General features: G+C 38.1%; 1 long non-coding RNA gene across 1 annotated transcript in view; it reads left to right on the top strand.

Annotated features, from left to right (window-relative positions):
- Positions 1-7,371, top strand: part of LOC112622102 — a 13,434-nt gene extending 6,063 nt beyond the window's left edge. The window contains exons 2-3 of the long non-coding RNA XR_003118941.1: positions 6,841-7,097; positions 7,317-7,371. This is a non-coding gene — a long non-coding RNA (uncharacterized LOC112622102). The remainder of the gene's footprint in view (positions 1-6,840; positions 7,098-7,316) is intronic.
- Positions 7,372-9,857: the final 2,486 nt, after the last annotated feature.

Genomic DNA, 9,857 nt, shown 5'->3' with positions numbered 1-9,857 from the left:
AGAAAGAAAGAAAGAAAGAAAGAAAGAAAGAAAGAAAGAAAGAAAGAGAGAAAGAGAGAGAGAGAAAGAAAGAAAGAAGGAAGGAAGGAAGGAAGGAGGGAGGGAGGGAAGGAAGGAAAGAAAAAGAAAGAAAGAGAAAGAAAGGAAGGAAGGGAGGGAGGGAGAGAGAGGGAGGAAGGAAGGAAGGAAGGAAGGAAGGAAGGAAGGAAGGAAGGAAGGAAGGAAGGAAGGAAGGAAGGAAGGAAATAAAAGATCCATAAAATAAATATAAGTTGTACCACTTTTATATACTTTATTATGTTCCATTTTTTTCATTCTATTTTTAATGTGAATGGTGATCCACTAAAATGATTTTGCTGCCACAGTTTAAAAAGCAAATATTACAAATGCTTAATCGACTCCTCTTTACTTAAATTGTCTCTATGATTGGTAAAATAGCCATACATTTTCTTTGATGACATGCTGGATTCTGAGTGCTTTAAGACTAGCTGAGACATGACCAAGAGGGAGAAGCCTTGAGTCTTTAAAAGAGACCTCTGAGAAAACTCATTTCTGTCTGAAGCTTCATCAAAATAATCATTAACATCCATATTTCTACCAACATCCTGTGCATGATTATTTATGTGTTCTCTAAAACGATGGAGCTTTCTCCCCAGCTTTCTTCTTTTCTTTCTGAGCCCTCACCAGAATTGCCTCTAAAAGTCAAAAGGGACTGAAAAACTAGTAAGATGTCTTTCCACCTTGCCCTTTTCTCCACAAACTCTGATGCTCATACTGCCCTGTTCTGTGATCAGGCTCCTACTGATCCGACTCCCAGAGCAGTGCTCAGTCGCCTGCTTTTCCTCACCTGGGCAATTCAATCTTCACCTACTCAGGAACTGAGATTTGCTGATGTACTACAGCTAGAAATGTAATCAAATATTTGTGTTAGTTTTCAACCACTCAATGATTTATCATTCTTTTCATTATCTATTATCTGGCTTCTAACCCCTATCTTGAGTATAAATGGTAAAGATGGCAAATATAGGAAAGAATGGTCTTTTACTATAGGAGCCTACAAGTAACGAAGTGGGACGAAAACAGTCTCTTAACCAGGCTTATGTATTTACAAGGCTGTCTAAGAGAAGAAAGGTCGCTCTCCAGCACGTTCAGTCACAGTAGCCAAAGAATTTACGACAGTGGAAAATGTAGAAGGTGGAATAGGCCAACAACAAATTAGCTGATTGTTGGTGAAGCAATAGGGGCCAGGATATCTTTTATAGGCACACGTTCCAGTCCAGTGAGTCGCCTTTTAGTGTGCATCAGAATCCCCTAAGTAGTCTGCTTAAATCAAGATTAGTTGTCTGGTGTGTTCTACAGCCATAGACCCTACCACTGAGTGGGAAGAGAGTGAGAGAAAAAGAGGGTGCAGGGAACGCTAGAGAAGCACAGGGCAATTAAAGTAAAAGTAGGGAAGGAATGTACCAGCTGTGCACTGTCAATATTTTCCTATCAAGACATCCGCTGCCCCAGGATCACATGGTGATGAATCACAACAAAGACCTAACAAAAAATATTGATGCTTTGAGACTCTTACTTCAACATGCATATTAAAAAAGTGGGACAGGAGAGGTATTCCAAACTGCATGACTTGATATTGACTTGATCATTGCACGGACTACAGTCATCATTAATCACACACGCTCTCCTAATTTGTATGCTGATACCACAGTCCTTACTCCTTGTTGAGAAATAACAAGGAGATCAGTGTGACTGGAACCTAAACTATCGTGCTCATGATACTATGCAGTAGCTCTAGATTCAATATTATAATGTGTGATGTTACCACAATAGTATCCTAAATTATCACAAAGTGGTATTTTAAAAATGCAGTTTTGCGCTCCAATTACTTCACAGGTCACATGGCCTCAAAGCACTGACCTTAGAACTTAACAGCCATCTATAATATTTCCATGAAAAATATGTTCCAGGCTCCAAACAACATTCTTTTAGGCAAACTTTTAGAACGCAATCTGCTTAGGAACTGTCTCTACTGGTCTGTGATACGTTTGTTTTGCACATGAAGTTTATTTCAGACTCTTTTCTACAGAGATATTTCCTGCCCTTGGAAGATGACTTCAAATAATAAATTGTCACCAAAAATGGACATGAAACTTTCAAAAAGCAGTAGGGAGGTGGAAAAGATGAACAAGCTGAAAACAAGTCCATTTTGGGAGGGTTCTGAACATCCTGGTTAAGGGAGTTTTTCATTTTAAAGGAAAAAGTATTCATCTGATATGTTTCTTTGTTCATAGCACTTAATATAGAATTCTACAATGTTAAAAATAGGAAGGCAGGTTTATATGGTGTTTGCTTTAATGATACTAAACTGCCTGGAAATAGCAGCACATGCTATAACAAGTTTCAGATATTAAAAGAAAAGCTACAATGCTGAACTCTTTTCTAAACTTTTATATGAAGTCCCAGGCTTTGTGGACATTCAGGAGCAAATCAGGGCTAATACGGGAAGTTTACAGATGGTATAATGGCTTCAGGCATCCCAATTATATTAAAAAGTTGAAAGTGGCAGATTCATATCCTCCCCTTTTACATGTCATAAATTCCAAAGTGTTGGTGTCAAACTGTGTCAATTGCACTCATTTATTAATACTTGGAATACCGTCAGTGAGCTTCCTAGCTGTTATTATCCATTTATTCATTTACAGCCATCTAATACTAACAGCAGCAGCCACGGTTTTCAGTCCTTTCCCTGAAACCATACATGCATTGCCTCAGGGAGACTTCCATAAGCCTGCATCTGGGGAGGGGGAGGAGGAAACAGCAAACTGCAGGATCTGCTGATCTTGGATATGGGTCTCTCTGCAGGAGCTTCCAAATGTGTCTTTGTTTATGTTCTGGGCTCCGGGTTGTTGTGGGGCACGGATCTAAGGAGGAAGGAATTTGTTGCCTCAATAAAAAAAAACTGTGTAATTAAGATGTGGAAGAAAGGTTAGGTGAAAGACAGAAAAAAGACTATCTCCAGGTATTCTGAAACAAATATTTACACATTCAAATATCTTTTTTTTAACCATCTGATCCTCAGTCTTGGAGGCAGTGGTTAATAAACGCCGATGTCTCCACACAAAGTAAAAAAATAAATAAAATAAAACATGTATGGCAACGATGCACATGATTCAGACCCAAAAACTACCCCGCATAAAACATTCATTATAATTAATGCAGTGTTTCTTGGCTGGTATTATTAAGACCTTAATTTTCCACTTGGTGGAACTTACTGTATGTAGTAGAAAAATCACTGGCTCTGAGTCAGAAATGCCTTGATTCTAATCCAGCCCCTGCCACTTCTTAGCCATGCCATGTGTGCAAATTAGTTGACCTCTCTGAGCCTTGGGTTTGTTTTCTTTAAAATGTGAATTATAAGGAAATATTAAATGTGATGATTGAACAAAAGAAAGAAAGTAAAACAACTACACAGTTCCTCTAAATTGCAGCTTTCCTCCCTCACCCCTTTCCTCTTTAGGAACTGCACAGACATTTTTAATAAGAAAGGATATAAGTGATCAAAATAATGATTCTGAAAACATATGATTCATTGCAGACATTGGCAGTGTGCGTCCTCCATAGTATTGGGCATGAAAGAGTTAAGTGGGAACGCCACCTTTGAGTCCTGGGGGAAGGGTGGAAGGGAGGACGGTAATAGTGGATTTAATAGTGTTTCACAGGCAGAGTCCTGGTGCTGTGCAAAGCTCCAGATCGTGTTTCTTCTTAGACGCCAATCAGTCAGGAAGTGATTCTCAAAGAAGTTTACATTGCCCTACTCTCCTTACACTGCTGCACAGTAGGAAACCCAGGACACAGAATACTCACAAGAAAGATGCTAGCATTTCCTGGGATAATAGCGAAAGCAAATGAGCCTCATGTCACATAACATATTATAAGGAAGCAAAGTCTCCTGCACAACATTATACTAAAAAGACCAGACTTATATTAAGCCTTGAACAGTTGCATACGTAAAGACCAAGAAAATAATCCAAATAGTAATCAAAAGCTCTAATTCTTCTTCAATTCCAGTTCATGTGCTACATTTTGAGAAGAATGACACAAAAGTATACATGCTCTCACACACACACACATGCACACACACACACACAAATATACACACATCCCATGCAACACACATTCACACCTTTTGGTCAATAGAAGAAAAGAAACCTAGATCATATCAGAACACAGACAGTCTTACTGGTCAGGCTGTGTCTTCACCACATGCTTAATGGAGAAAAATGGGTAAGGTATATCAGAACTTCATCAAAGAACATTCCAAAGCTGTTACATACATTTATGCTTGTTAAGTGCATAACCTGCACATAATTCTCTTTTATTCTTTCACCCAGTATTTATTTTCTGTTAGCTAGAAGAGGGCATGGGCTTTGTCTATATTGCTTACTTTTAAACTTGTGACCACCTGGCATGTAGTAGGTGCTCAATAAATATTTGCTGAATAAATTGATGAACACTTTCAATTCTAAGGGGGATTCTGCCATTTTAAATAAGCAATTACAATAGAATAAACTAATTTTATTTTTGATATCCCAAGGAACTCAAACCCCTTTGTTAGTAGTTTTCTTTTTAGAACACTGTCTGAACTAGGCCTATGCTCCAGCTGACTGGGGCAAGGCACATTTTTTAGATTCACGTGGTAGCCTGTGGAGAGGTATCTACATGCAAGATAAAGACATTGCTTATATTTGTACAGATATTACACTACGGTGCAAAAACCAACTCTATCTTTTGTTTTTCTTGAGAGAGTCTCACTTCTGTCATCCAGGCTGGAATGCAGTGATGCAATCTCAGCTGCAACTTATGCCTCCCAGGTTCATGAGATTCTCCTCGTGCCTCAGCCTCCTGAGTAGCTGAGACCACAGGCACGAATCACCACGCCCAGCTAACTTTTGTATTTTCAGTAGAGACAGGTTTTCTCCATGTTGGCCAGGCTGGTCTTGAATTCCTGACCTCAAGTGTTCCACCCGCCTCATCCTCCCAAAGTGCTGGGATAACAGATGTGAGCCACTGCTCCCAGCCTACCAACTCTGTCTTCTATACATTGATTCTAAATCAATGATTTATGAATTTATCCAAATTGATTTTTCTCTATTTATGTTTTCAGCTTCTTCTCCTTCCAGGCAATGAGCTCCATGCCAGCATTCCCCATTCCTTCAAAATAATACCTTGTATTTGTTCTTAGAATTCACCACAAGCAGTTCAGCAAAATGTCACTGGCGCCTCCTACAAGATACCATAACAGCAAAATTTTATCTTTACTACAAAGATTTTTTACTTTTTCTAAAGTTTAAATTTTTTCCACTTCTTTCTCCCTATGTGGTGACCTTACAAAGAACCATCATGGTCCAGTTACAGGATTTCCTCTTACAGAAACCACATTTTCTTGCCTTCATTAGGTCATGCAAGTTTAACCACCAAGTGACTGTCTTAATCATACCTTCCAGTGGGCAGTTCAGGGACTGGAGGGGGACCCACCAGTCTGAAGACCCAGCACATTTTCTATAATTTTCTTCTAGAAAGGGATTTCATTAACAATCTCCCAACTTTCTTCGTATTTGTAACAGAAGTGTCACAATCTAGTCCCTAACAACCAAACCATTTTCATTATTAAAATAAATGTCATCATACATTTGTCAAAACTCATTATGTACAACCTAAGAGCGAAGCCTAATGCACACTTGGACTCTGGGTGACAATGATGTGTGAATGTAGTTCACCCATTGTAAATGAATGTACCAGTCTGAGGGGAATGTTGACCACGGGGCAGGCTGTGCATGTGTGAGAGCAGGGCAGATATGGAAACTCTCTACTTTCCACTCAACTTTCTTGTGAACCCAAAAGTGCTCTAAAACAAAAATAAAGTCAATTACAGTAAAATACCTGCATAGCACATAACTTCACAACACTGTTGAAAGCATTTTACTTATTTAGTGAATATAAGTATATGCAATTCTTGTGACAATATTATGAGAGAGATATTACTACTATTATCCCCTTTTGGCTGATGAGACTTCAGTTACCTGACCCTGAATGTCATGACTGAGAAGTACCAGAACTGCCGCCTGGCTGCAGCCGACGCACCCGCCCTTCCTCCGCTTGGGTGCTTCTCAGTCATGCCAAACTAAGTCTCCAGCCACACATTCCTCCCCTTCGCCCCAAGCACGGTTCTTTAAACTATTGGCTATGGTTGGTCTCATAGGCGTATTGTGTACTTAACGGTACATATACATGCGTAAAAATATTTCTGCATGTGACACTCTGAAGGATATGCTTTATATTAAAAAAAAAAAAAAAGTGGAAGTGCAATAATTCCCAACAGTTTTCTCAGTAAAGACGAATATAAGGATTCACTTGAGTTCATCAAAGTACCCCACAGATTCTTTGGTTATCTGTCTAATTCCGAAGTAATTCTGGAGTTTGTATAATTCACTTGGCAGTCTACTACAACCTTGATTATCCCACGGTTATTTAAGGAAGTTTTTATTTTTTAACATACTTTCTGTTTTACAAATTATCTGATGATGTGTATCATTTCTAAAAACAGAACAAAATCAAAATTTTTTAAAAGTTTAGTCAAGAAAAAGACATCTAAATTGTTTAGATAACTGTAGTGACATAGACCAGAGAAGGTTGCAAAGGAAATCACTGTTTGTTCGTAAAGTGCAAATTCCTTTCCGGGGAATTAGTATCATGAAAATTATTACCAAAAAATCATAAGTATATGCAGGGTTTTGTTCTGAATATATTGCCAATTAAAAAAACAAATTATTTTTTCAGATGGAGTTGCTGGGATACAAGGAGAATCTTACAGAATACAAATGAACTTGAAGGCATCAGTAATATTTTCAAAATAATAGAGAAATGACATAAAGAGTGAAAGAGGTAATTGAAACCTGTCTTTGATGGGAATAACACTTAAAAGGAGCATTGTACCTATCTGCTAGCAGCTTTAAAAAATATTAATGATTACTGAAATTGAGAAATGTCAATAGTATGAAACGAGCAAAACTACTTCCCTAATGAGATTTTACAAGGTAAGCAATTGTTTTGAACATTTTCTAACCTTGACTTTTCTGTTTATCTTAAGAATTTAAAAAAACAAAACAAAACAAAAAACTAGTGTTTAAATATGAAAAAGAGACTTGTGGCAAATTCAGAATATAATAATTGATCATTAAAATAGAAATGCCTTCTCTAACCAGAAAAATGAATAAGGAAATTATAACTTACATTCTTTGTGGATGTCTTTACAGAGATAAAGTAGTGGAATATTTACTTGAAATAACGTTCATCATCAATGCTGAAGTTTACAGAAGACAAAAATATAGAACTCATTTGTTCATAGACAGCCCCAGGACACACACAGTGGATGCATTGTGTTCTCCTGGGTTGCATAACTACTTTGAAAGAAGTTTTCTTTTCTGTGTCATAAAAGAAGACTTTTTGGCTCTGCCAGGATACTCTACCATTTGGCCCCACAGACTTCAAGCATGCCTGAAGATATGTGCCAATTGGTTGTTGGTTTTTGAAAATCCTTCTGATCTCTGCTGAGCTACCCAATTGGACTCAGAAGGGTCTGACCCACGTGCCACGTTCCAGCTGTTTGCTTGTTTGTTTTTAATCTCAACCTGGTTTAATGGGAAGAAGGTGAGTCACCTTGTGTGTATGTCAGCTGATATTTGTGTCATGGAAACTTAAAGGGGATAGACTTGAAATTGAAAAGATAAGATTGTGATTGAATAGGCCTTGTATAAACTATGTTTTGTTATTGTTCTCTTGCTTACTTACCTTGTAAACAGATTCCTTGAGTCTTAAACCAAGGATCTTAATCTTTGGTACTTAGAGAGCCTTTCTTCCATGAAGCAGAGTTATTTAGGATGCTGCCAGCAAATGAGCTCTCAATTAGATCTGTCGTCATCATCATAGAACTTACTATGGTCTGATAGTATTCAAAGTGCTTACTTCAATTAATTTCTGGAAACAATTTCACACGTTTGACTCTATGTATTTTTCCATCTCATGGTAAGGAAACAGACACAAAAAGGCCAAATGACTTTTTCAAGGACATTCAGCTAGGAAAGGACAAAGACAGGCACAGATGAAGACATAATCACAGGCACAAACGACATGTCTGATAATAGAGATCCTAGAGATCTGTGAATGTCAATAGGAATTACAAATATGAAAATTATTTGTTGAATCAACAAAGTGGAAATAAAACTATTTTTTCTTAGCTGATTTGGTAATGACTAACAGTCAACACACCTAGTAAGTGGTTTTGGTTGAAATAATTTAATTTGTTGTTAATAATAGTTCCCCCCTTTAAATGTAATGATACAGTTCCAATATCTCGATGAACAAATAAAATAGGAGAAAAAATTCTATATTTTAGTCATTTCTGCTTATGGCCTCAATTTCAGATTCCAGAAATCCATTACTAAGTAGTTATAAAGCAATTACAGTCATTAGACTAGCCCAGGATGGCTGGACAGAGTTGAATATTTCATGACTAAAAACAACAACAACCAGGCACAATGGCTCACACCTATAATCCTAGCACTTTGGGCGGCTGAAATGGGTGGCTGGCTTAAGCCTGGAGTTCGAGACCAGCCTGGCAATAAACAGAGACCTTGTCTCTACAAAAGATACGAAAATTAGTTGGTGTGGTGGTGTGTGCTTGTCGTCCCAGCTACTTTGGAGGCTGAGATGGGAGGATCACCTGAGCCCAGGAGGTTGAGATTGCAGTGAGCTAAAATCGTGCCACTGCATTCTGTTGCTGCACTCCAGCAGCCTGGGTGACAGAGTGAGACCCTATCTCACAACAAAACAAAACAAACAAATCAATTCTCACTTAAAATAAACATACCTAAGACATCATTGTATATTTTAAATTCTTTCTAATTAGAGCAATGTTACTGAATATATTTTAAAGAGGCTTATTATAAACAAGATACTTACAAGGTCATTGTACTGAATTCAAATTTTTTGTTATATGGAAGTTGGAGAACTTTGGAATTATGAAATGTTAACACAAGTAAAAATATAAAGTCTGATCTTTGATAAAAAGATACTTTGTCTTAGTCAGTTTGGACTGCTACAACAAAATACCAAAGACGGGGTGGCTTCAACAACAGACATTTATTTTCTCACTGTTCTGGAGGCTGGGAAGTCTAAGATCAAGGTACTGGCCGATATGGTTCTTGATGAGGGCATTCTTCCTACCTGGTAGATAACTACCTTCTTGCTGTGTGCTCATATGGTCTTTCCTCAGTACCAGAGCATGGAGAGAGAGAAAGCTCCTGTGTTTCTTCCTTTCCTTTGAAGGATATTAATCCCATCACGTAGTCCCCAACCTCATGATCTTATATAAGCCTAAATACCTCCCAAAGGCCCCACCTCCAAATACCATCAAGATGGGGATTAGGACTTCAACATATGAATTTGGGAGGAGCACAGTCAGTCCATAGACACTTCTAGGAAATCTTTTCCAAGTAGTCCAGATTCATCTAGTATGCTAACCACACTAGGCTACAGAAGTGACCTGAGGGCAAGAAGAAAGATCCTTCTTTCAGACCCTAAAGTCATCATTAACTGGCCCAGGAAGGATCCCCCAGCATGGAAGATACCCAAAGACTGAACAATAATATGAGGTTTGAGGCTCACAAATAAACCTCATTAAGAGAGAACTGAGAAAAATCAGAGTCAGAGAAAGAAGGAAAAAAGGTATGGCGGTAGGTAATGGGATTTGAGGTAAGAAAGGAAACAGGAAGGAGCATAGCAATAGGAGGGAAGGG

This window comes from Theropithecus gelada, chromosome 4 (assembly GCF_003255815.1).
Source record: "Theropithecus gelada isolate Dixy chromosome 4, Tgel_1.0, whole genome shotgun sequence".
NCBI classification, from domain to species: Eukaryota; Metazoa; Chordata; class Mammalia; order Primates; family Cercopithecidae; genus Theropithecus; species Theropithecus gelada.
Note: the sequence above shows the minus strand (reverse complement) of the source record. Positions and strands in the feature narration are given on the sequence as shown.